The sequence below is a fragment of the Neopsephotus bourkii genome, unplaced genomic scaffold (assembly GCF_033783945.1).
Source record: "Neopsephotus bourkii isolate Nb327-2 ecotype Australia unplaced genomic scaffold, CSIRO-AGI_Nbou_v1 NB_1269, whole genome shotgun sequence".
Classification (NCBI taxonomy): domain Eukaryota; kingdom Metazoa; phylum Chordata; class Aves; order Psittaciformes; family Psittacidae; genus Neopsephotus; species Neopsephotus bourkii.
Genome location: NW_026901754.1, coordinates 415,211 through 439,118, shown reverse-complemented (window position 1 = coordinate 439,118; position 23,908 = coordinate 415,211). Strand labels below are relative to the sequence as shown.

General features: G+C 41.4%; 1 protein-coding gene across 3 annotated transcripts in view; it reads left to right on the top strand.

Moving 5' to 3' along the window:
• The window catches only part of SLC44A5 (solute carrier family 44 member 5), a 90,224-nt gene that overhangs the window by 1,046 nt on the left and 65,270 nt on the right, over window positions 1–23,908 (top strand). The gene's annotated exons all lie outside the window — the stretch shown is intronic.

Below are 23,908 nucleotides of genomic sequence, written 5' to 3'. Positions count from 1 at the left end.
TCTGTTTTGTAATTCATCTCTGTGGTTTGACCCTTGGTCTGGCTTGAAGGGAAATAAACAGCTTGGCTTCCTCACAAAAGGAAAAGGGGAAAAAACGCCTTCAGGGACAAGCCACAAAGAAAGTGGGGTGTTTCAAAGGTGAAATCTAAACAGGTGGGTCTGTGGTGGTTTAGCTTCAGAGGGAACCTGTGCCTACCCCTGTGGAATTCAAATGGGTTTGCAGATTACTGCAGAGGCAGTAGGCCTTGAACCACAGAAACTCATGGTCTGATGGTAGAAGGAGGCATGGAGGCATCCTCCTGAAAGAAGAGCAGGAATACAGGATTCAGGAAGGGAAAATACATTTTAAATAGAGTTCACTCAGTACTGTGCATGCTTTCAGACTTGCCATTCGTAAGTACTGGTAAGAAAGTCGTGGCAGGAAGTACTCAGTGTTGTAACATTATAATACAACTGTTTTTGGACTTCATTTTTCAAAGCATGTTACTCAGGTAAGAAAGGGTGATCCTCTATTTATCCAGCTTAAGGGAGGAGGGTGATGTGTCTGGAATGTAGCTGACTAGGATTCCTGCTGTTTTGTAGCATCAGTGTGTTTACTTCCTGTTACCTTATTTGCACATGTGGATACGTGTGGATTTTGTGGTAGCATGTGCTGTGTTACTACATCTCAAGCACTTGCTCTGGTCTTGTACTAGAAAGCAAAGCTTGAATTCAGCTTTTTTTTCCCTATTAGATCACATAATGGTAAAGACATACAGAAGGGATGTGCAGCATTTCCAAATTCAGCAAACATAATAAGGTTTTCCTTTGCTTACCCACTTGCTGTTATTCTCTTGACTGTGTTGTTTCTGCCAGTAACTGGTTATTTATTAGCGCACAGGTGTATTTTTCTGAGGTGTGCTAAACTTTTCTTCTTGGAATCGGAAGGATTCCTCAGAGGTTCAGCATTTATAAATTACAAAGGCAAATTCTTCCCCAAAATTTTGGTCTTTTAACTTGTGGCATCAGTCTGATTTTTCAGAAGAGATGAGCCAAGCCCATGGCTGACGAAAGGCTCTGTGGACAGGTTTGTAACTACCTCAGATTTCTCTGTGAGTACCAAGTATCCTGTTGGATGACTGCTCCTTGCGAGTTGGGCTGTGCTGGCAGCCTGGCATGGTAGACGAGGTGGCTGACAGCTCAAGTGATCTGGCTCTGAGGAAGGTTTTGGTAAGCCCATAACATTTGGAGGTAAACCCTCTCAGTTTTAGTTCCTCTGTCCACATGCATGTGTGAGAAGGATCATAAATTCATCTTTGGAAACAAGCTTTTGGGTGTTTCCTGAAGTTTGGTCTTCATCAGGATGGCTGTAGGCTGCATCCAGGACTTGCATCAGGTTTTTCCTTAACTCTGGTAAGGTAGAAAGGTTTTGTCAAGAGCAATGACATGTACTTTATTGAGGCTTCTCTCTTTGGCCGGGATTTCCAAATGAGAAAAACCAAAGCTCTTTCCCAACTGGAAGGTTGTCACTGAAGCTAAGGAGGCAAAGTAATTATTTCTTTTTCTCATTATAGCTGATTATGTGAGAGGTTTTTTTTAACCAAAGTAGTGTTTTCATTCATGTAGCTGCAGTACTGAGGGCTGTCATGTGACTGTTGAAATAAATGGTAAATTTCTTTTTGACTTCATTGCAGAATCAGGCTCTTAACAGTGATTGTACCAAAAGCAATTTTCTATAGCAGTGAACCACAGTCCAGTTGTTAGATTACAAATCACTGAAGTCCAAACAGGTGGTGATGTTGTCTTTAAAGAAAGCTTTTAGCACTGTTTTAAGAAACATTATTGCATATATACAAGTGCCAGATTGTATTACTTTGAACTCAAATTTAGCTAGCTTACTATTTTCTTTTTTTTTTTTTTTTTAATAGCTGCATATTTAGATCCCCTGTAGGAAGAACTACTTTCCTGTCGTTTCTTCTGCCAGTAGTGGTTGCAACCAAAACTTGAATCTGTAACAGGGATTCTTAATCACTACTGTGAAGTGATCATGTCATTTATTTATTTTACAAAAATAAATTCTCTTTGTTTATTTTCTCAAGATGGGGAGGTTCTTCTGTTTTCCTTGGAAGGGCTTTTGATGAACTGTGAAACTTCCCATCAAGACATGTTATTTCTTTTAATTTGGCCTGCATTTCCCAGTCTTAATTTCATCCAGTTACACATATGTACCAGGCAGGAAGGACATCGTCCATCTAAAGAGAATGGGCGGGCTGTTCAGCCTTAGCTGTGCTGTATGACCTACAGGCTATTGGCTGTGACACTGCTGCAGGTAAAGCCTTCTTGGCTTCTGCTGGTAAATCCTTGTGTATTGTGGTAGGTGATTCATGAGGTTCAAATTTCATACCAGTGGGGTACATTTCTAAGGTAAGACTTGGATTTATAAAGCTATGCATATTCCAAATTTTTGCAAGAGGTCTTCAACAGCTGATTGATGAGATGCAAACAACAGCTCAGTTAAATTTACACACATCTGCTTTGGTACAACAGTAAGTGCTTACTTTATTAATACAAGTAGCTGAGTTGGATTCAGTGTATCTTCTTAAAATATGAACAGGACTGCATACCAGAAACAGGTCAGTAAGTGAATAGCCAATAAACCCAGTAGGATTTAATCAATACAAATTGCATATCTAGTGGTCTGGTACTTCTTTGTATATCTTGAGCCAAATTAATTGCTACAGTTTTTAGTCCAGTTAAGATTTTAGAGTATGTGAAAGCATCCAGGCTTTGATTTGTCATCCTTTAGAGCTATGAGTATTGTACTTCTTTTAGCTTACTGACTTAAGCTGAACCATTCTTGGGAGTGAGGTATTGCTCAGCCATGAACAAGGATGATGCAATAAGAACATCTTTAGAAGAATTAACTGTTATGCATAGCTATGCACTGTTCAGTGATTATTTATTGCTGAGTGGTATGACTGTCACTGACCAGAAGAAATAGTTCAGTAAGCTAGGCTTCTTTGTGACTACATACATTTTGTTACATCTTTTTAACAAGCAGGATGTTAATGCATAGTTGATGGGAAATTCTCTGCTGCCATACAATTTAGTACTGAAATGAAGTCTGTACTGAAATGAAGTCTAACTTTCACAGAGTCCTCTGTCGGATGGATTGGATCAGTTTCTAGCTCAACCCCCCTGCTTTTAGTAGACCTCCCTGTGTTACCAAAACAAGGCTTTACATACATGTACCATAACTTCGTAGTTTTGTCAGAGATGGTGAATCCTTCTGCTTAGGAATACATTGAAATTTCTCTGCATCAGGGTGCCCTGACCAGTATCCCTTTGGGTTTCCACCCCTGTCCTCTGACAAAGGGTTCCATTTAAGCTCAGGCTGGTGCCTTTCATTCTCCTGTGTGCGTGTGTGCCTAGGGGTGTCTGTCCCTTGTCCTGTTTCTCAGGTGCTACATGGAATCCCTGGGTGGACCTGGCCTGCTGTCCTTTCCTGCCTGATGAGCACTGAGCTCTCAGTAGGACATGTTGCTGTTGCTGCTTTGTGTGCCCGTCTCTGGTGCAACAGGTGTAAGGACATTGCAAAGCCTGTGTTTTAGGCATCCTGGGGTCCAGACGTGCCTTCCCTTAGTCCTGCTCTTGCTGTTCCTTGGCACTCTGGAGTCTGTCTCCGCATCATTTTGCCTTCTCAATATGATTGTCAAATCCTAAAAGCAGTTGATCCTTTTTGGATTAATTGGCATTTTGTGCATTTACCACAAAGCAGTTGTTTTCATGACTCAACTTGATAAAAACAAATTAAAGAAACCTCTTTATATCAAATGCAGAGACACTAATGGGTGTGTGAAAGTGAGACTTGGCACTTTTCTCATACCTCTTTGACGTGTTTATGTTCTGGTGTGCTGGCAGTTACATATCCTCAGGTATTCCATCTCTTTCCAAGCTTCTCTCACTTTCAAAATCAGGTACAGTCTTACATGTAAAATAAAGCCAAAATGAAATGTAGTTCTGCCTGTTTTTCTCTCATGTGCACACTTGTTTACATATCTGTGGAAGCCCAGTGGAAATCTCAAAGACAGGAGAGGAGGCAGATAAACAGGCAGTACTTTGAGCTTGTCCGGCTGCAGCTGCACAAGCAGCTGAGATGTCTGATGGTGCTGGGAAATGAAAAAAATGCTCCAGCTTTTTAGTAGTTTCTTCCCTCAAGTCCAAGCCAGCTTCCTGCCTTGGGTCCCCAAGCAATCCAGGTTTTTTTGTACCAGGTACTTCCAATCCCTTCCCCACTCCCATTCCCCCAGGCCATAGCTTAGCTGTGCTCCCACCCTTTCATGGCAAAATAACAAGTCTTCGGCTTTAGAGTGCCTTAGGTTGCTGGGGGTTGGAGTTTTGTTTGCTTTTTAGTAGCTATGTTTTTGGTGCTGTTTTGCTGCTTTTAAAACAGTATTGTGAGAGATGAAAGAAACAAGGTCCTCAACATTTTTGCATGTTGAATGTGGTCTTTATGCCACAAAACGTATCTCTTGTATAGCAGCAAATTTCAGGCATAGTTAATCAGAACTTGCTTGGAAGCCAGAGCTTTGAAGCGTATTCCAGGACTTGCTTGGCTCCTTTGCTATGGTTGGGCTTCTGCCTGCTGTCCACCATCTAGGACTTCTCACAGGCTTTGACTGGAAGGATGCACTCCTGTGCTTGGGAAGGAAGATGGGTACTTACAGACACATGGAGTTATTTCTTACCAGCATCAGTACAAATGAAAAAATACTGGTTTCTTTTCACCAACCTCTGCAGACCTTTGGCATTTAGTAGAAATTCTTTAAGACGTCCCTCTAAATTGGTAGATGCATTTGTGGTGTTTCATTTTTCCTGTGTAGCTTCTCTTTGGCGTACTGTTTTTCATAATGTTATTGGAATAATAAAATAGAGTATCAACATAAGTATTTTCATGCTTACAATGGCTGGGTAGAGTGTCATCTCAACCCTGGTCTAGCAAATTTGTCAGAGTTTGTCAGTGTACACCAGTGAAGCTGAGACAGTTTTTATAATTATTTGGTTCTTTAGGGGTGAGTGAAGGGACAAGAAATCAGGAAAAGTTGGTGTCTTATATTGCAGTTGGGCTGTAATAGGAGAATTTAGCATCTGTGCTTATCTGAAAATCTTGTTTGTGGGCAAATGGGAAATACAACCTAATATATACAAACAATATATACAACCACAAATTTTATTGTTAGAATACTTAAGATTTTAACAGTCTAACCCAGTGATCTTCACTGGTTCAAATCTAGTTGTTACAGAAGAAGAAAGAGTACCTCTCCGCAGAAAATTTCTCAAAACCAGTTCCAGTTAAATGGAGATAAAATTGTTACATTGGTGATTCTTAATTTCTATCCCCTTTCTGTCTTGTCTAGTGACACAAGGTTTGTTCTTTCACGTGTTACAGTAACACCCACCCAGCACCAGCCTGAAGCCCCTAACCTTAGGACCTGGAGCAGTGGTGGACCTTCCACCAGCAGCTCCAGGTCCTAAGGTTGATGGCTTCAGGCTGGTGCCGGGGGGGTGTTACTGTGAGTTGCCAGCATCTGGAGGCCCTTGCCAGGAGGAGTATGATGTTGATATTGATGTGTTCTTCCTTGCTCTAGGATCCATGTCAGGACCTTTTTATGTTTGCTAACACACTTGCATACCTTGCTCTTCACTGGCCTACAGCTTCAAATTACATCCAAACTTACTATATATGATGTTTTACTTAGGTTAAATACTTGCTCTTTATTTTCTTTTGTTAACCTTGAAAAACAGTATTTTCTAACTCCAGCACTGTATTTCTTAACTATTCATTGTGGCCTGTTTGTAGTCATAGGGACTCCAGAGCTATGCCTGTGCCCCATCTTTTGTCATTCGATGCCTGTATGCTTTATCTTATGCCTATGCTTCTCAAGATCCTGTATTTTTCTACACTGCATCCTTATGTAAAAGACATAAATATCTTGTTTTGAACAGACTAATTACGTGTTTCTGTTACCTGTGAAACCATGATCACACCACAGTGTGATAAGCAAAAATGAAACAAATTAGTCATAATCATCTGGTCAGAAAGAGAATTGCTGTTGTAGTTAAACAAAAGCAAACCTGGAGGTGATTCAGTAAATTCAGTAACTGATTTTCACTTGGATGTGAAAAAACTGGTTTGCTGTGCACTCACTCCTGAAGTGCAGAAGCGCATAACATTCACAGTTGCTTAACTGTGTTTATTATTTGTCTTGTCTGTTACCCGTAGCTGCCTTGGAGGCAGTCAGATTTAAGAAATCTGCTAGTGTGAGTACATCATTTTTCATCACCCATCTGGGTGTTGTGTCAAGGAAACAGTGTCTTGCTAATTACTCTTAGCCTAATGCCATAGCACAGAAACACCTATCAGGATAACATAAAGTAAGCTGATTTAGAACTCTTAAAGCACATACACATAAGAGCTTTCCTGTGAGGTTAGGAGCAAGGTGTTTTTGAAATACAAGTCTGCTTTGTTTAATACAATGAAGATAAACACATCCCCAAATTTGTTAACCACCTTGTTTTTTTACAGTGAAGGCTAAGCAAAACATGACGGATGTGCATTGTACAACATATATGCAAGCCTGGGCATTTATGTTTTTGCATGTAGTCTCTTCCTGCTGAACTTGTACTGATCCTTTTGGGAATTTGAAGAAGCTGTTTCATTTGAGAAAGCAGCGCAGAAGTACCCAAGAGAATCCTGGAAGAAGACAAACAGAATAACCTTTCACAGTTCCTTCCAGCTTTATTTTCTGTGATCACTTATCTGGGAGGTGGCTGAGCCTCAGCAAGTTTGAGAGCCTGAAGACCCAATAAAAAGCAGTGTTTGGGATGCCTCTATCCCTGTTACCTTTTGCGGTGTTTGTAGCAGCCTCTGGTCAAGTGTCCACTGAACACAGTGGACTGCATTTGGCCTGGGGTCAGTTGTTGTTTAAAAATTCATTCCTTGTTTCCTCTTGGATAAAGAAAGTAGTAGGCAAGATAGGTTCATAATACTCATTGGACTATGCTGACTTACATGAACTAATGGGATCTCCATCAGGTGGTGTGATACAGAAGGCATAAACTCCATGAAGGTGATGGGAAAGCAGTGGCAAGCCTAATAAGTAATTACTGGGAAAAAATAGGTTTGTTGTAAACTCATGTTTTACTTTTGCTAGGATGACGGGAGATAAATGTATGGCAGCCACTAGAGTTGGATTGATGTCTTAGACATCCAAATTTTCTTAGGCAGCCCATCCATCCCTGCAGTACCTGACTGTAATCTTAGATTACAGACCTTTGCAACTTCAGCTTGGCCCTAATGTTTTCATTTTTTCTTTTCTGCCCCCCCCGTTCAGTCAGAATTCATTGTTGCCAAGCTTTTGTGATACTGGAATTCCAGTCTCTGGAATTCACCTCTATCTAGGTATAGGTACAAATGCCTTTATATGTATCATTCTCAATAACAACTGAGATGTAATCCCTATGAAACATCAGGTGTTTGGGGTTTTTCAAATAGTGTACTCTGCAGGTGCACTTCACAGCAGCTGGGCTGCTATGAGCACCCATAAATAAAAGCAGCCAGGGGGAAATCTCTACAGCTTGTGGGATTATCCTGTATAGCCTCCCGCTGATGTAGAAATTCAGTGCTGTCCACATGCTCATACAAATGATGGGGAATTTTTACAGGTAGGGATGGGATGCCTTTGACCATTCCTTCTAAGGAAGGAAAGGCCAGACAGCAATGTTTGCACATTTCCAGCCTCTATCCACATCAGTGAAATCGTCCTTTCCCTCCTAGGTTGTGCTGAAGAGGCTTGCAGTAACCGACCTGTCTTCTTTAAGTGCTGGACTCGATCAAAGCTCCTTCATTGTACTAAAACCTGAAACCCTGCCTTTGATTGGCCTCTGACAGCTGCCTAGACAAAGAAGTTTGGCCCAAAGCGGACCTCTCCCTAAGGAGAACCAGTGACTGAGGTTCTCACAAGATGTCTGGTGGGTTACTTGTCCATCAGGAAGTCCCATGTTTGTACCTGTTTCTTAATCCAGGAGATAATCAGTTAAAATATATGGTGTAGCATGTGCTTTTGATGTTGTGAGGGTGGGAACCTGCTTCTGCCTTATGAGCATGTGTAACCAGAAAGAGGAGGTCTAACACACAAGTGGGCCATGATTCTGCTTAATATCTCTTCTGCACAGCTGATGATATGTAGAAGAAAGTAAGTTTCTTTTTCAGGTTAACAGATTCCTGCTGGCCAGTTGCATGCAGATCATCTAGGCTCATATGAGCTGATGTGCCATGAAAACTGGTAGCTGAATTTGTGTCCTTCATAATCAGTGTACTTTGAAATAAATGAATATGCTGAATAATAGTCCTGGTACTTATTTAAGATTTGTTGTACTGGATGTTACAATAAAACTAATTGTTGTCTTCATCACTTCTATTTTTCTACAGGAGTTTGAATGTCTTGGACGTGATCAGGTTGCTAAAAACCAGCTGACTAACAGTTTAGCAAAATACAGTACTTATTTTTAGATTTTTCCCCCCCAGCAGAATGATGAATAGTTCCTATGCTGTTGCTTTGCTCTGACAAAAGGCAATGAGCTGTATCTGTGAATACCCCTTTTTGTTGGTTTCAGTACAATGCAAGAGCTGTGCTAACATCTAGACAACTGCTATAAACAGGAAAATGATAATAAGTACTGGGTGCCTGTGGCCAGTGTTCTTGAACTCTTGTAGCATTTACTCCCATAAGTAATTTAAAGGTTTGAGTGGGATTTGTGAGTGTCGTAGTTTAAACCCAGCTGAACCCAGGACAGTGAGATAATAAAATGCTTATATACGTACAGAATAATAGAATTGTAGAATAGTTAGGGTTGGAAAGGACCTTAGGATCATCTAGGTCTATTCCCCCCCCCCCCATTTAGGAAAATAGGTATATAATACAAATATATATATATATATATATATATATATTTCCTTGCTAGCATTTTTCTGGCAGCTATCTGGGTCCTTACAACCAACAGACAAAGCAGCAATGACAGAATTGTTATAGCTATTAATACCTAATTTCATTTGGAAAGCACGTATGTGCATACACTGTACTTCTATTTATGTGGGTCATGGTGAGTAGAAGCTTCCTAATTCATGCTGGTGGGCTCTTCACAAATGACTGAGAGTTGTGGCAAGAGGAATGAAACACTTGTCAGCATCTTGCCACAGGCTGGAGATGAGCCACCACTTGGGGACCAGTTCCCCAGCCTGAGGGGGAATGTCCATCTCCACGGCTGTTTTGAAGCTTATTTTGTAATTGTAGAGAAAACAGTAAAATGAGCTTACCTACTGGAAACTGCTGGCTTTTTCTTCTGATCCCTCCTTAATGAAAGGTTTCTCATTCAGTTCAGGAAATCAAAAAATCTGTAGGTAGTGAATGAGTTAGTTTGAGGTACTGAAAAACAAAACAGGAAACAATGGAAGTTTCTTAACAAAACCAACCCAACCCCAAAACAAGTTAATCTGTAACTGAGGATAGTAAACAACTGAACAAACAAACCCACTAGAATTCTGGGCCATAAGCTGTCAATGAAGTTGTATATTACAACTGGAAAAGCGGCTTTGTGAGCAGAAGGAACTAAACCCCTCAGCTTCTAAAAGGTCCCTGTCATGTGCACCGTAACCACTGCCAGAAAAGACACGAGAAAACCTATGACTGTTGTGTATGTATGCTCTATCTCACAAAAAGGTGTAAGGAAAATACAGTAAGAAAGGGCAACACAGTAAAGGAGCAGTTTCGTTTCTTCCTGGAGGATGACTTCCATTTGTTGACACTAGCAACTGCTTGTGACAAAGCTGTGCTTGCAGGTCAAGATGGGAGCTTTTATCCGTGCAAGTACCAAAGTGGAGTTATACTTTTCCTCTGACACTGTCAGAACATCCTATCACTTGGTGCAATGTCCAAGTATAAGCACGAGTATTAGGAAACCTCTGCAGATTCCCTGAGCAATCTTAAGGTGGTGGTGGAACTGAGCTAGGATAGAGGCTTACAGAAACCCTGTAGCTAGTTCATAGTCCTCCCTGCTTTACTTGCCTGTCTCACAAAGCGTCTAAGTACATGGACTGGGAGGAAATCACCCTTGTCCTTATAGGTGGCTTTAACTTCCCAGGTGTCAGCTGAGAGATCATACAGTGGACACAAACAGGCTCATGTAATTCCTAGAGCATACGGGAGGGAACTTCTTGGTGCAGGTACTAAGGAAGCCGACTAGGAAAAGTGCCTTCCTAGGTCTGTTGTTTGTAAAGAGAGAGTGGCTCATGGCCCACGTGTTGGTTGGTGGTTGGCTTGGTCTCAGTGACCATGAAGTAGTTGTTTGAAATTCTTGGTGACAGGAGGAAAACTGCCCGCAAAACTTCTGCCCTGAGCATGGGAAGAGCAGACCTGGGGCTGCTGAAGGATCTGGTTGGTCAGGTCCCCTGGGAGTCTGCTTCTGAAGGTTATGGCTGCTGGTTGGTTTTTAAAACCATTTCTTAAGAGTGCAGGAGCAACTCTGAAGCATGGGAAGGCAAGGAAGGAGGTAGAGGGCTGGCTTGGCTGAGCAGGGATCTTCTTCCAGAACTTAGGTGGAAAAGTGTACAGGCATTGGAAGCAAGGACAGGTGACATGGGAGGACTACAGGGACGCTGTGCAGCGCGGCAGGGAGAAAATCAGTGCAGGCAAAGCTTGATTAGGGTCTCTCTATGTTCCACCTGTCTTTTTGTTACAAAATAGTAATTTTGCTAGGAAGCACTGCTTTAGTTGATCACTTGCACCTTCATTGTTTTCTGCTTTAGAGGAATTTTGTGAAATTTCCTCCCCACCCTCACTGTTCTGGTTTCAACACTACGGATCTGACCTACAGCAAAATGAAAGTGAGAGAGAGGACGTTTTCTTCTGTGATACATTTGCATTTCATGTCACCATCAGAAATCTTAATTTTTTAAAAGGTAATTGCAGGTGACCAAACTATAATCATATTTAGAATGTAAGTTGTCAATCAGGATGAATTTGTACTTGACTTCCAGTTGTGAATTCTCTCTAATGCATGATTTTTACCCGTAGGGAAAACTGCCATTTTCTTTTCATAGAATCATAGAATGGTTTGGGTTGGAAAGGACCTTAAGATCATCCAGTTCCAACCCTCCTGCCATGGGCGCGAACACCACACACTACATCATGTCTTCCAAGACTCTGTCCAGCCTGGCCTTGAACACTGCCAGGGATGGAGCATCTACAGCCTCTCTGGGCAACTTGTTCCAGGGCCTCACCCCCGTCACTTCTTCCATATATCTAACTATATCTAAAGAACTTCTGCCATATATGTAACCTGAACTTCCTGTTTCAGTTTGAACCTGTTATCCCTTGTCCTATCACTACAGTCCCTGATGAAGAATCCCTCTCCAGCATCCTTGTAGCCTCCTTCAGACACTGATAACTGCTCTGAGGTCTCCATGCAGCCTTCTCTTCTCCAGGCTGAACAGCCCCAACTTTCTCAGCCTGTCTTCATACGGGAGGTGCTGCAGCACCTGATCATCCTTGTAGCCTCCCCTGGACTTCTTCCACAAAACCTCAGTAGTGATAAACATTGATCAGCAAGTTGTTGGAGGTGATTTTCTTCATTTCTTTTGTGGCTTTCTGGAACTAGGTGGAAAGCCCATCACAGGAGGCTGTCTGTACAGCTGAAAGTCTGTTGCAAGTCTTTTCCAAATCTTCGGGTACATTAAAATGCTAAATCTGTAATAACTACTTTGGCTGTGTGAAAATCTTCCCCTGAAAGCCGTGGGTATGAGGAATGTTGTCATGGACTTTCATGTTAGAAAAAGATCAGGAAATACTTAATGGGTAAAGGAAGCCTCTAATTTTCATTAGTTAGGTTTTAATGACTCATGTGTTGCTCAAGCAGGAAAATTGTAGAATGTGTGAAAAGAAGCTCACAACTTCAGGACCATTTTTTCCAGTCACTTTTCTTTAGTGAGTATCCACTCAAAGCAATTGCAAATGCAACTGTACAGACACAGCTCTGACAAAGTATTACAGTACCCCAGAAATAATAGGTCTTAATACCTAATGATCAGAACTCTGTTTGGCTTGATGTACTTAATTCTGGCGATGCCCTTTGCAGAACAACTGAAACATTTCTACACTGGCAATATGAGTAGGATGGAATGTGAATCATGGGATAGATTTTCACTTGAATTCTCTAGTGAGTGGGAAGTATTGGGGGGGGTGGGAAGGGGGAGTCCAGGGATGGAGGTCAAGAAAATGTCATGTCTTCTCTTATTTTTCTTTAAGTCTGAATGGTGGCATTTATTCATCTGATGGTTTTTATGTGTATTGTGAAAACACACAATTGCTTCAGTGTTCCAGCACGAGCTGGATGACAACTAAAGTAGGGCTTATCGGGGTACATATCAAAATCATAGTGAAGGAAATGGGGACCATGTCTTGACATGAAACAATTGGCAACACATAGCTAAAAATGTTGCAAGATGATACAGGTCACTGGGAAGCTGACTTTACTTTTGTTTTTCCAGATCTGAGTGCAAGCAGTCCACAACCATAAGAGGTGTTTTTCCTTTTTTTTTTAGTCTCCAGTGAAGCAGGGACACTGGGGATAGTGATTGGTACGTCTGAAAAAGCCTGGGACTGGAAAACGTTGGCCTCCGTCCTTAGAATAGAATAGTAACTTGTAACAGCTTCTGGCATGTGGTCTTAGGAATCCTGTCTGTCTTCTGTGTCCCAGTATTCCCAGCTTGTCATGTTTAAACTATATTAATTTTCTGAGTTATTATAGAAGCTTTGATTAGGTTTAGTAATTGAGATCTCACGTACAAGGTGCTCCAAGAGGGAAACCATTTGTTACCCTTCATTTTGTCTGTTAATAACAGGAAAATACATGGTTGTGGTTCAGGTAATAATTTTTTTTCCTTCAAGCAAGTTCATTATTGCATTTCCTAAAGCATTCAGGATATAGATGTATTATCATCTTAGACAGCATTTTGCAGTACATGCTCATTATCTATATGGTTCTGGGAAGAAATCATATGGGGCTTACTGTGTGCTTTTGTAAGAATTCAGGAACCATTTAATTAATGTATTATTCAGAAATCAAAACCAAGTAGTAATATATTATAACTATCAAATTCTCACTTATACACAGTTTGCTAGGGTTATAATTTGACTTACTTGGATTCAGTTGATGGAAATGTGCTGTTCAGTTAGAAAATGCTTAGGTGCATTAAGAGAAATAATTCTGATGGTTAAAATAAAGTTGTATTAGGGCTTGCAAAGAATTGTATCTTGAAACTCGCTTGGATTTGATCTTCCTTCCTTCCAGTTCACACGGTTCTTAATTAAAATACTGCTGTGCATTAGATTCAGAATTCTGACATAGTGCCCTTACGTTGCCTACTAAATGTAGCTTGTGTTTAGTGAAGGACATATGGAGAAGCCTGCTGCTGTTCTCAGACATTTGATCGGTTTTAAACTGTTCTCCACCCTCGCACCCCTGTATCCCCATATCCCCTGCCCGCCTGATGGGGTGTTTCCAGTTCCACTTGCGTTGAAGTTCTCCCACCTTTCTGCTTTTGGCTTCTTTTTTTTTTTTTTTTCCCCTTCAGAGCAATTTTTGTTCCTGTGGCTTGAGCTCCAGGAATTCCAGTTTAGATGGAGACATGGATCTGGTGGTGGATCTTTTAGTTAGTTGTTCTGCTAACTCAGAAAGAGCAGTGTTGTTTTTCCCGGGGCGGGGGGGGTGGGGGGGGGTGGGAGGGGGTGGGGAAGGGGAGTTGCAGACAGTCAGGACATGTAATGACACAGTGCAGTAACACCCCGATGACTTCCTTGTGTAAGGCAGTGGCTTCAGTGTCATAGTGACTGTGCAGGAAACTTGCTCAAGCACTGAAATGCCAAAGTGCGATTCCTCTTTCTTGGAAGGAGCACAGGTCCTCTAGACAAGCTGGTTTTATCCTGTTCTCTGCATTTTTTTTCTATACTGCATCTTAGAAAATAAGTATTTCTGATAAATTTTGCTACCACTGCAGAAATGTTTTGTCTCATCTGGTCCCTAGAAGTGTGAGGAAGAGATTTCTGGCAAAATATGTCAGGGTTATGTTTCAGTAATCCTCGTGCTTTAATAAGGCACTCTAATGTGAAAAGGATGTCAAAGGAAAGCTCAAAAGAAACACTGAACTGGTGAATGTGTCCTCAAAGGCTGGTTATGCAGACCTTGATTGAGCATAGGGTAAGTGTAACTTCAGTCTCCTTTCAGGACTGCCTGTCCTGTTTCCAGGAATGGGGAAGCCACCTTGATAACAGCAGTTTCACCAGGAGACCTGCACTGTTAAAGTATTGTGAGCAGCTGAGGACTGCGTGGAAGGAAAAGAGAAAAATCAAATGATACAGAGCAGAAAAAGAACATTAAAAAATAAGAAGAAACCATTCAAAGCTAATGTATAGTTGCCAAAGGGAATAGCAATAATCAAGATCTTAAAGTCCAATATGATGAATCAAACAGTAAAAAAAAAAAAAAAGAAAAGTAATAATACGGCCTAAGAAATAACCAAAGGTATGGAAGAGTTTAAGGGACTTCAGGTAAGGAATAAAAAAAGAAGAGAAGACAAGAAAAGCCGAGGGGGGAAAAACAAAGGAAAAGAGAAATTAAGTACTCACAGAATCACAGACCGGCTGAGGTTGGAAGAGGCTTCTGTACATCACCTGGTCCAGCCCTCTGCTCAGGCAGGGCCACCCATTGCTGGTAGCCCAGAGCTGTGTCTTGGCTGAGCAGCCTCAGCTCCCCTGGCCTCTCCTTGTAGCAGAGATGCTCTGGGTCCTGCAGCACCTGGGTGGCCGCTCGCTGGACTCTCTGCAGTGTGGAGATTTGGGAATTTGACAGCCAGTACGCATTTAAGACACCGTGTGGCAAATAAGGTTTAGGTGCCAAGCCCTGAATTTCAAATCACAATTAACTATGCCGAAAGTATATACTTAAAATTAAGGCCACTTTTAGATGCTTTCCTGAATGAGGCCGTACATAAGAGGAGCAAAGAAATATTACAGTGGATGGGATGTGAATATCATAATGTATCTACTAAGAGACCCAGTTTCACTTACACAAAGAAGAGGTTGGATCAAGTCTGAAAAGTAACATTAATGCTAACATTTATTAACGTTTGAGATCTTGTCACTTTAGTATTAACTGTATGTATTTGCAGGGTCTGTTGCAGCCTTTGGCTTACTTGATCTGTGCCCTCGATGCATGTATACCCTTATAACATATAAATATTAACAAAAAAGAAGTTGGGCTTTTTGATTAGTAATTTTTATTTTGTAAAGTGTCACTTCCAGATGCAACCAGATGGATTTACTGGAATAGGCCATTTCTTATAGGCTAAGGCATCTGACTGAAGCAACAAGTGACTGGTGAAGAATTAATAAGTGACAGATTGAGCAGATGTTCTCCCTTTGTTTCTCCATGTTTGTATGTTGTAGTTCTAAATTGAAACAGCGTTTGAATAGAGTTTGAACACATGCACATTTTGGAAATAGAAATCAAATTCTGGCATATCAGATTCTCAGTAAAAAAGAATAAATGTTTTAGGGGAGTGTGTATTGATTGTCTTTAAAACATACCAAACAAATCCCCAAAATACATTTTTGGGCAGTAATTCATCTTGAAACTGGATGAAAATATAGAATCATAGAATCATAGAATAGTTAGGGTTGGAAAGGACCTTAAGTTCATCAAGTTCCAACCCCTCTGCCATGGGCAGGGAGACCTCGCTCTAAACCGTATCACCCAAGGCCTCATCCAGCCTGGCCTTGAACACTGCCAGGGATGGAGCATTCACAACCTCCCTGGGCAACCCATTCCAGTGCCTCACCACCCTAACAGGAAAGAATTTCCTCCTTATATCCAATCTAAACTTCCCCTGTTTAAGTTTTATCCCGTTACCCCTTGTCCTACCACTACAGTCCCTAATGAAGAGTCCATCCTCAGCATCCCTATAGGCTCCCTTCAGATACTGGAAGCTGCTCTGAGGTCTCCACACAGCCTTCTCCAGGCTGAACAGCCCCAACTTTCTCAGCCGATCTCCATACAGGAGGTGCTCCAGTCCCCTGAACATTCTCGTGGCCTCCTCTGGACTTGTTCCAACAGATCCATGTCCTTTTTATGTTGAGGACACCAGAACTGCACACAGTGCTCCAGGTGAGGTCTCACGAGAGCAGAATAAAGGGGCAGGATCACCTCCTTTGACCACTGCCCTACTAAAATTCTGGCAGCAAACATGTAGCCTCAATGGCAACAGAAGAATCTAGGGAGGCATAAAAGAATATTGCGTTACCGTTGTCTTCAGAGAGTTACCCTCATGACCAGATGGTTGCAGAATTAGGTCCATGATACAACAGATGTAGCAATATGTCTGCGTATTTCTATCAGAATTGGCCCATAACATTCATCCATTGATCTCCAACCTTGCTTAAATAACCGCTGTACTCTAAGCTGTGGTGCCGTGATTCATGCCTGTGTGCTCCTGCCTTCTCTTGTGCCATGGCACGGCTTGGTGGGGCCCTGCAGTGAAGCTGAGCCACATGCTTTGCTCAGAGGTGGTTTTTGGTCTTGTGAGAACTGGGCCATTACCATCAACCTGCAAGAAAGCTGCTGTTGGCACAAGGGAGAGGACCAACCTCTTGAGTTTCAACCAGCCCTTAAGCTGACCAGCCAGGTGCTTTAGTTAATCTTGAAAAGCAAATTGTGTGCCGAGGAGTACAATACATAATTTCAAGCTGCTCAACTCTTCCTCTTGTGATGAAAAATGGAGCTACAGCTTTGGGTTTGTTTTCTCAGGTGGAAAAGTTTTGTGGGTCTTGTTTGTTTGTTTGTGGTTTTTGTTTTGTTTTTGTACAGTTTAGTTTATCAATTAACTAATGCAGTCTGCAAATATAAAGGGGATTGTCATTCAAGTTGGAATTTGCCTTGCATGTGTTTGTGATTTACTGTTTCAGTACTTAAGGAGCAAACACATTCATTTACCATTTCTGTCAATACTTACAGCTCATTTTCTTAACCCCTCATTTAAGACATAAAATGCAATGTCTCAGTGACTGTCCTGTCATCCCTCGTTTCTATACATGCTTTGAATGCAGGTATAATTACTGTGCTGCACCCACAGGTGGTCTGTTTTCTGAAAGAAGAACACCACAGGGCAAATGTGTAGTACGGTCCTTTCTAACACGTTTAAACGGAGTCAGTTTCTCTGAACTGAGATCTGACTAATACAAAGTATATGTTGTCTTAGGAGTTTGGTGAGGTGTCAAATATGTCTGCAGTGCTGTTGTGATTCAGAATTCATGAGACTTAATTGTGGGTTTACACCACTTGGAGCTGTTTTGCAAAGATGTCAGAAGAGCTTTCTGCTGCCTGTAAGATGTCAGCCAAGGGGATCCCATGTGGGGATGCTCTGGCTGAAAAATAAGGAAAGTCCTGAATGAAGTGCCCTCATTTGGGATCAATTGGCATAGTCTAGACAAGAGCCTGAATCCCTAGGCTGTAGGCTAGGCTGGATAGTAATTGTTTCGCCATTCTCAGGCAGGGCATGAGGCAGAATGCAAATCAGGATTCATGGCAATAAAACTTCACGGGAGCATGATGAAGACCCAAGTGGGAAAGCATGAGGAAAGACCTGAATTCAAGTCTCTGCAGTAGAATTAGTGGGTGGCGGTGGGGGTGTGTGGTGGTATTATTATTTTCATTTTTTTGGCTTGGCTGTGAGCTGTTCTATATAAAGTCAGTGTTCTCACAGACTGGAAACCGAGCCTTCGCCAGCAAGCACGTGTATCTCTGTACCAGTGCTGTATTCCCCTTGCCTTGCTATGATCTCACAACCTTCACATTACTCGCCATGTAGTGGTCTGCTTGTAATGGGATCCCTCAAGTCTACCTAGTTTCTTTTTTTTTTTTTAGACATAGACCTGTCACTTCACCATCTTATTCTGGATTACTAAAGTGGAGAAAACCTCTTTGAAAATATTAAAAGGCCAGTTAGGAAGCTTCTGATTCTTATCTTTGGCATCTTTTTTGCCTGCATAATGTCTGCTGCTTAAAACATCAGATAAACTCAGACTTCTGCTATTTTCGGTGCAGAAGTTCATAGGTTTTCATGGAATCGCTGCTGTGTGTAGTGATCGCAGCATGAATTGAAGTTGCTCTTTAAGAACTCCATCTGTCTTTAAAAAAAAAAATTGAAGACAGAATGTCGAAGCAGTAGAGGGAGATGAAGTTTCTGAGGCTCCTTTCCTGTGGAACCGATGAAGAAACCCGTCCTTTTAACTGAAGGAGTTAGAAAGGATTTGCAATTGTAACTGTAGAATACATAGTAAATGCACATATAAACAGTGGTCACATTAACAATATGTGTTAGAAAATAGGTTCATGCCCATGCGAGGACTAATATCTGTACCTCTGAAGTCCAAATGCTCTCGTGACGTGTGCTGGTATTCACTGTTGAAGCTTAGAGCTGTGTACTTCCAGCTTGCTGAGGAGTGGGTGCTTCAGGCTTGGAGCCGTAACACCCCAATTGGCACTCAAATGTGTCTGCAACCCAGTGCCTCATGGAAGAGCACATCTCCATCCACACGGCTTCCATTACTCCTGTTAAGTGGATAACTGTGATGTTTTGAACCTTAAGTTCACGACTCTTCTTTTAAAAAGCGCTGGCTATGCAATGACAGGATTTATGTTAATGTCTGAGTATAAAAGGATATTTACGTTATTTAGTCTTTCCAGCTGTGGTGATCCTAGCTGGAAGGCCATTGGACATCAAGGAGCTCATAATGCCTTGACAGCTCACCTTTTCAGACTCTGTTCTTTCTGTGCTGTGTGAATAGCTTCAGTCTCCAGGCCTCTGATGTGCAGCACATGTCATCCAGCTGCAGGGTGGGCTTGACTGGCTGATTGGAATGAAGGAGCAGCCACCTGCATGGCTATGGCTTTATCTTAAACTGAAGCAGCATGTTCAATATGAACATCATTTTGTTTGATGGTAGAAATGATGAATACGGTTGTTTTCTTCCAAGAAAATCCTCAAAGACCCCTACAGACCAAAAATGCTGGTGAACTTCTCCACGGATGACAGCGTGCTGTGCTCTGGTCTGTGGTCTGTGGCCAGCACTGTGCAGCCCAAGGTTCCTGGCGTCTGAAGGAACATCTTGCTATCCTCTTTTTCCTTCTAGTTTTAGTGCCAATAAATGGTATTTTAATCACTATCATCAGTATTATAATTTTATTTTCTGTTTGTTATTAACCGATTGTACTTGTTAATAATACAGAATTGCTTAACAGCTTGTTTGGGATACCAAGGACTTTCTTTGCTGGTTTTGAAGAAGCATATAGTGTTAGTATCTTGATTGACAATAAACATTCTTTTTTACCTTCTGTAGCTCAGAAGGGCTTAGTTGGAACCAGTTCTGCGATGCTGCATATTAAAAATAAAAACCAACAAAACACCTTAATGGAAATTAAACACAGTATTTCAAAATGTTGTACCAGGTTCCTAGACAAAGTAACTAGTTTAATCCCAGGATTATATGCAACACCTCATTCATTTGGACCTCCAACTTTGTTTCAGTTTTGAGACCTTTCTATAATGATGTGTAGTAGCTTAGTAGACAACAGAAATATCTGAAGAGGGTGCTGGCTGTTGCAACATTCTTATTTTACTTAAGCATTAGTTACATCTGTCAGTGATGTTGCATTAGTTCTGAAAACACGTTACTGTGGTTTTGTAACATCTGGTTTTTGCTCTATACTCTTCTTTGAGCTGGTAAACAGCCTGTGTAAGGAAAGTATTGGTGTTATTCACAGAAAGTGGCAGTGAACCCACCTCCATTTTTGACAATACACTTTTTAATACAAAACCTGAGGAAGTCTGTGATCAGTATTTCTCTTGAGAAAGGAATTTTTGTTTTGCAGCCTGTTCGTGTGTCACCACAGAAGCCTAATGAAGCCTGTGGGAGCTGCATAGAACAAATCAAGCAAGTCAGAACACAGATCCTTTTCAGCTAAACAGACTAAAAACTGTACCAAGTCAAGTGAAGTTACTGATTTACTGTGCATTTATACTATTTTATTTAGACCGGAATATGGCTGATACTCTTGTAAAATTAGAAATAGAATCAAATTGCTGAGTATGCAGGTCCTCTCAGACTTGACTTTTGATATAATCTCAAAACTTGGTTATGTTCTAGTTGAAACAAAGATGTTGACATGCCTAGTACTGGAAGCAATATCTTCAGAAGTCTTGTTTCTAAAACAGTATTAAACCTCTCTGTTGGTCTGGCTACTCTCAGAATTCCCTCTTGTTATAACAGTTCTTGTTGAACACCAAGTTTCTTACAATGTTGTAGCATTTATCCTAACAGAGTGAGGAAATAAGGTAGAGGTTCAGAAGATGACTGGAAATGTTCTCCTCCACCCTTAGACAGAAATGTGAACAAACCTGATGAAGTTTCATTGATAATTTCGATCTTTATTTTACTGAGATGCTCTCTTGAATACTTTGGCCTTTCCTTCATGGAACTCAACAGGAATTTCCATGCTAGAATCAGAGTGACCCCAAAAGCTTTTGAAAATGAAACTAGATAATAAACCATTGGCTTTAGAATCACAACTGTCAAATTCATAATTCTGAATTATACACAGGAAAGGAATGTAGTCAAAATGAGTCATTCTTTTCTTGTGACATAAACAGTCCTTTCCTGATATGTCCTTTCATTAATCTCTCTGCCAACACAGGGCTATTTCTATAGAATAGCACTGTCTTTTCAAATTAGTTTCTGATTACCTTACCTAATTTGCAACAGTGTCTGAATGCTGATTTCACTCTTTCCAGCTATTTTCTGTGATAGGCTGCCAAGCAAAATGTCTCTTGACTGGCAAAATATCCTAGGGAACATGAAGAGCTGCTTTTGTTTTAATGGAAGATGGTACAATGTAAAGGACACCAGTTCAGAGGATATTAGGCTGACGCTATTGCTCACTGAGATATTTAATTAGTACAGAGAGGTGTGGGGGGTTTCTGTTGTTGTTTTGTTGGGGTTTTTTTGACTTAAACAATTGGACCTTTTAAAATGTGTTGATGACACTGCAGTGTTTTTCTTCTTTTCATGATGTGCAATGGGCTGTTGCAGGATGATATTTAAAATACTTTTGTGTGACATTATCCCACTGACGTTTTTCAGGTTTTATATTAATTGAAAAAGAATATCCTGAAGGAAACGTATTCTTCAACAACCTATATAATCTCTTGTTCTTGTTCCTGTATCTTTCTCTACATGTTACTGATGAACATCCTTGAAATTCATACTCCTGATTCAACTGATGTAATGGTTGTTTCATTTATAACATACAGGCAGTTTGTAAAGATCACTACAATTAGTAATTAAATTTTTAAATTTAAGTAGTGAAGTTTTCAAGACTAAAATATAAAGGTTAAAAAAATAATCTGTTAGTGGAAGTTGTATTAACTGTTGAAAGAACCATACATGCACAAGTCCATGGGTCCTGAGGAAATCCATTCACGGGTCCTGAAGGAGCTGGCAAATGAAGTTGCTAAGCTGCTGGCCATCATACTTGAAAAATTATGGCAGTCAGGTGAAGTTCCCAATGACTGGAAAAAGGGAAATATAACCCCCATTTTCAAGAAGGGGAAAATGGATGACCCAGAGAATTACAGGCCGGTCAGTCTCAACTCTGTGCCTAGAAAAATCTTGGAGCAGATTTTCCTGGAAGGCATGATAACGCACATGAAAAACAACAAGGTGCTTGGTGACAGCCAGCATGGCTTCACTAAGGGGAAGTCCTCCCTGACCAATTCGGTGGCCTTCTATGATGGGGCTACAGAACTGATGGACAGGGGTAGAGCAGTTGGTGTCATCTACCTCGATCTGTGTAAAGCGTTGACACTGTCCCACACGACATTCTTGTCTCTAAATTGGAGAGACATCAATTTAATGAATGGACCACTTGGTGGATAAAGAACTGGCTGGATGGCCGCACACAAAGAGTTGTGGTCAATGGCTCAACGTCCAGCTGGAGACCAGTAACAAGTGGTGTCCCTTAGGGATCAGTGTTGGGACCAGTCTTGTTTAACATCTTCATCGCTGACATGGACAGTGGGATTGAGTGCGCCGTCAGCAAGTTTGCTGATGACACCAAGCTCTGTGGTTTGGTTGATCTGCTGGAGGGAAGGAATGCCATCCAGAGGGACCTTGACACGCTTGTGAGGTGGGCTGATGCCAACCTCATGAAGTTTAACCATGCCAAGTACAAGGTCCTACACCTGGGTCGGAGCAATCCCAGGCACAGCTACAGGCTGGGCAGAGAAGAGATTCAGAGCAGCCCAAGGAGAAGGACTTGGGGGTGCTGGTCGATGAGAAAATGAACATGAGCCGGCTTCAGTGTGCACTTGCAGCCCAGAAACCAACCGTATCCTGGGCTGCATCCAAAGGAGTGTGACCAGCAGGTCGGAGGAGGTGATCCTGCCCCTTTACTCTGCTCTCGTGAGACCTTACTTGGAGCATTGTGTGCAGTTCTGGTGTCCTCAACATAAAAAGGACATGGAACTGTTGGAACAAGTCCAGAGGAGGCCACGAGGATGGTCAGGGGACTGGAGCACCTCCCATATAGAGATCGGCTGAGAAAGTTGGGGCTGTTCAGTCTGGAGAAGAGAAGACTGTGTGGAGACCTCAGAGCAGCCTTCCGGTATCTGAAAGGGGCATATAGGGATGCTGGAGATGGACTCTTCATTAGGAACTGTAGTGTTAGGACAAGGGGTAATGGGTTCAAACTTAAACAGGGGAAGTTTAGATTGGATATAAGGACAAAGTTCTTTACTGTGAGGATGGTGAGGCACTGGAATGGGTTGCCCAGGGTGGTTGTGAATGCTCCATCCCTGGCAGTGTTCAAGGCCAGGTTGGATAGAGCCTTGGGTGGCATGGCAGTGTCCCTGCCCATGGCGGAGGGTTGAACTGGGTGATCTTATGGTCCTTTCCAACCCTAACTATTCTATGAATCTATGATCTCTACGTGATATTTTTGATTAGGTGAAAGCAGTTAATGTCATAGACTTGTATTTACTTTGATCAGTGGTCTGTTGAAATGCCCAATTACATTTTCTGTTTTTCTATCTCCCTCAACCTGTTTAATCAAAGCAATACCTTTTCCTAAAAGTTGCACATCTTTTGAATCTTTGGATCTTTGAGCTATAATACAATGCCTAGCATGGATTTTCAGAAGAGAGACAGTTGAATTAAAATGAAACTCAGGGTTTTCAACAGCAGACATGGATCAGACGTATAAAAACTGGAATGTTATCGTGCAATAACACATGTGCAGATGTCACCCTGGAGTGTTAAAATGTTGCATTTCAGAGTTGTATGTAGAAAATCCTTCCAATTACAATTTTAAATCTCTCCATATGTTTGCTTATAGACACATACAAAAATAAATTGTAGGTAAAATGCAATCATTGCGAAATTACTCATTAATAGTCTTTTTTTTTTTTTTTTAGCTTCTCTAGAGATTTGGAATATCTAGTGAGTGCTGGTAATAGATGAAGTTCATATTCATATGTAGAGTTCATATTTATATGTAGCATAGCACAGATAAAGTATTTTTCTCCTCGTTTTCTTTGTTTGAGGAGGTGAGTGTGTTAACAGAATGCTAAGGAAAAAGAAGGCTATAAGCATTTGGTGTGAAATCTTCCCTTCACACACTGACAGTTTAGTTTTGCAATACCTTTTGTTCATGCTAACCAGAGGCTCATCAGAATGAATACTGTGGTGTGGTGGTTCACTGCAGA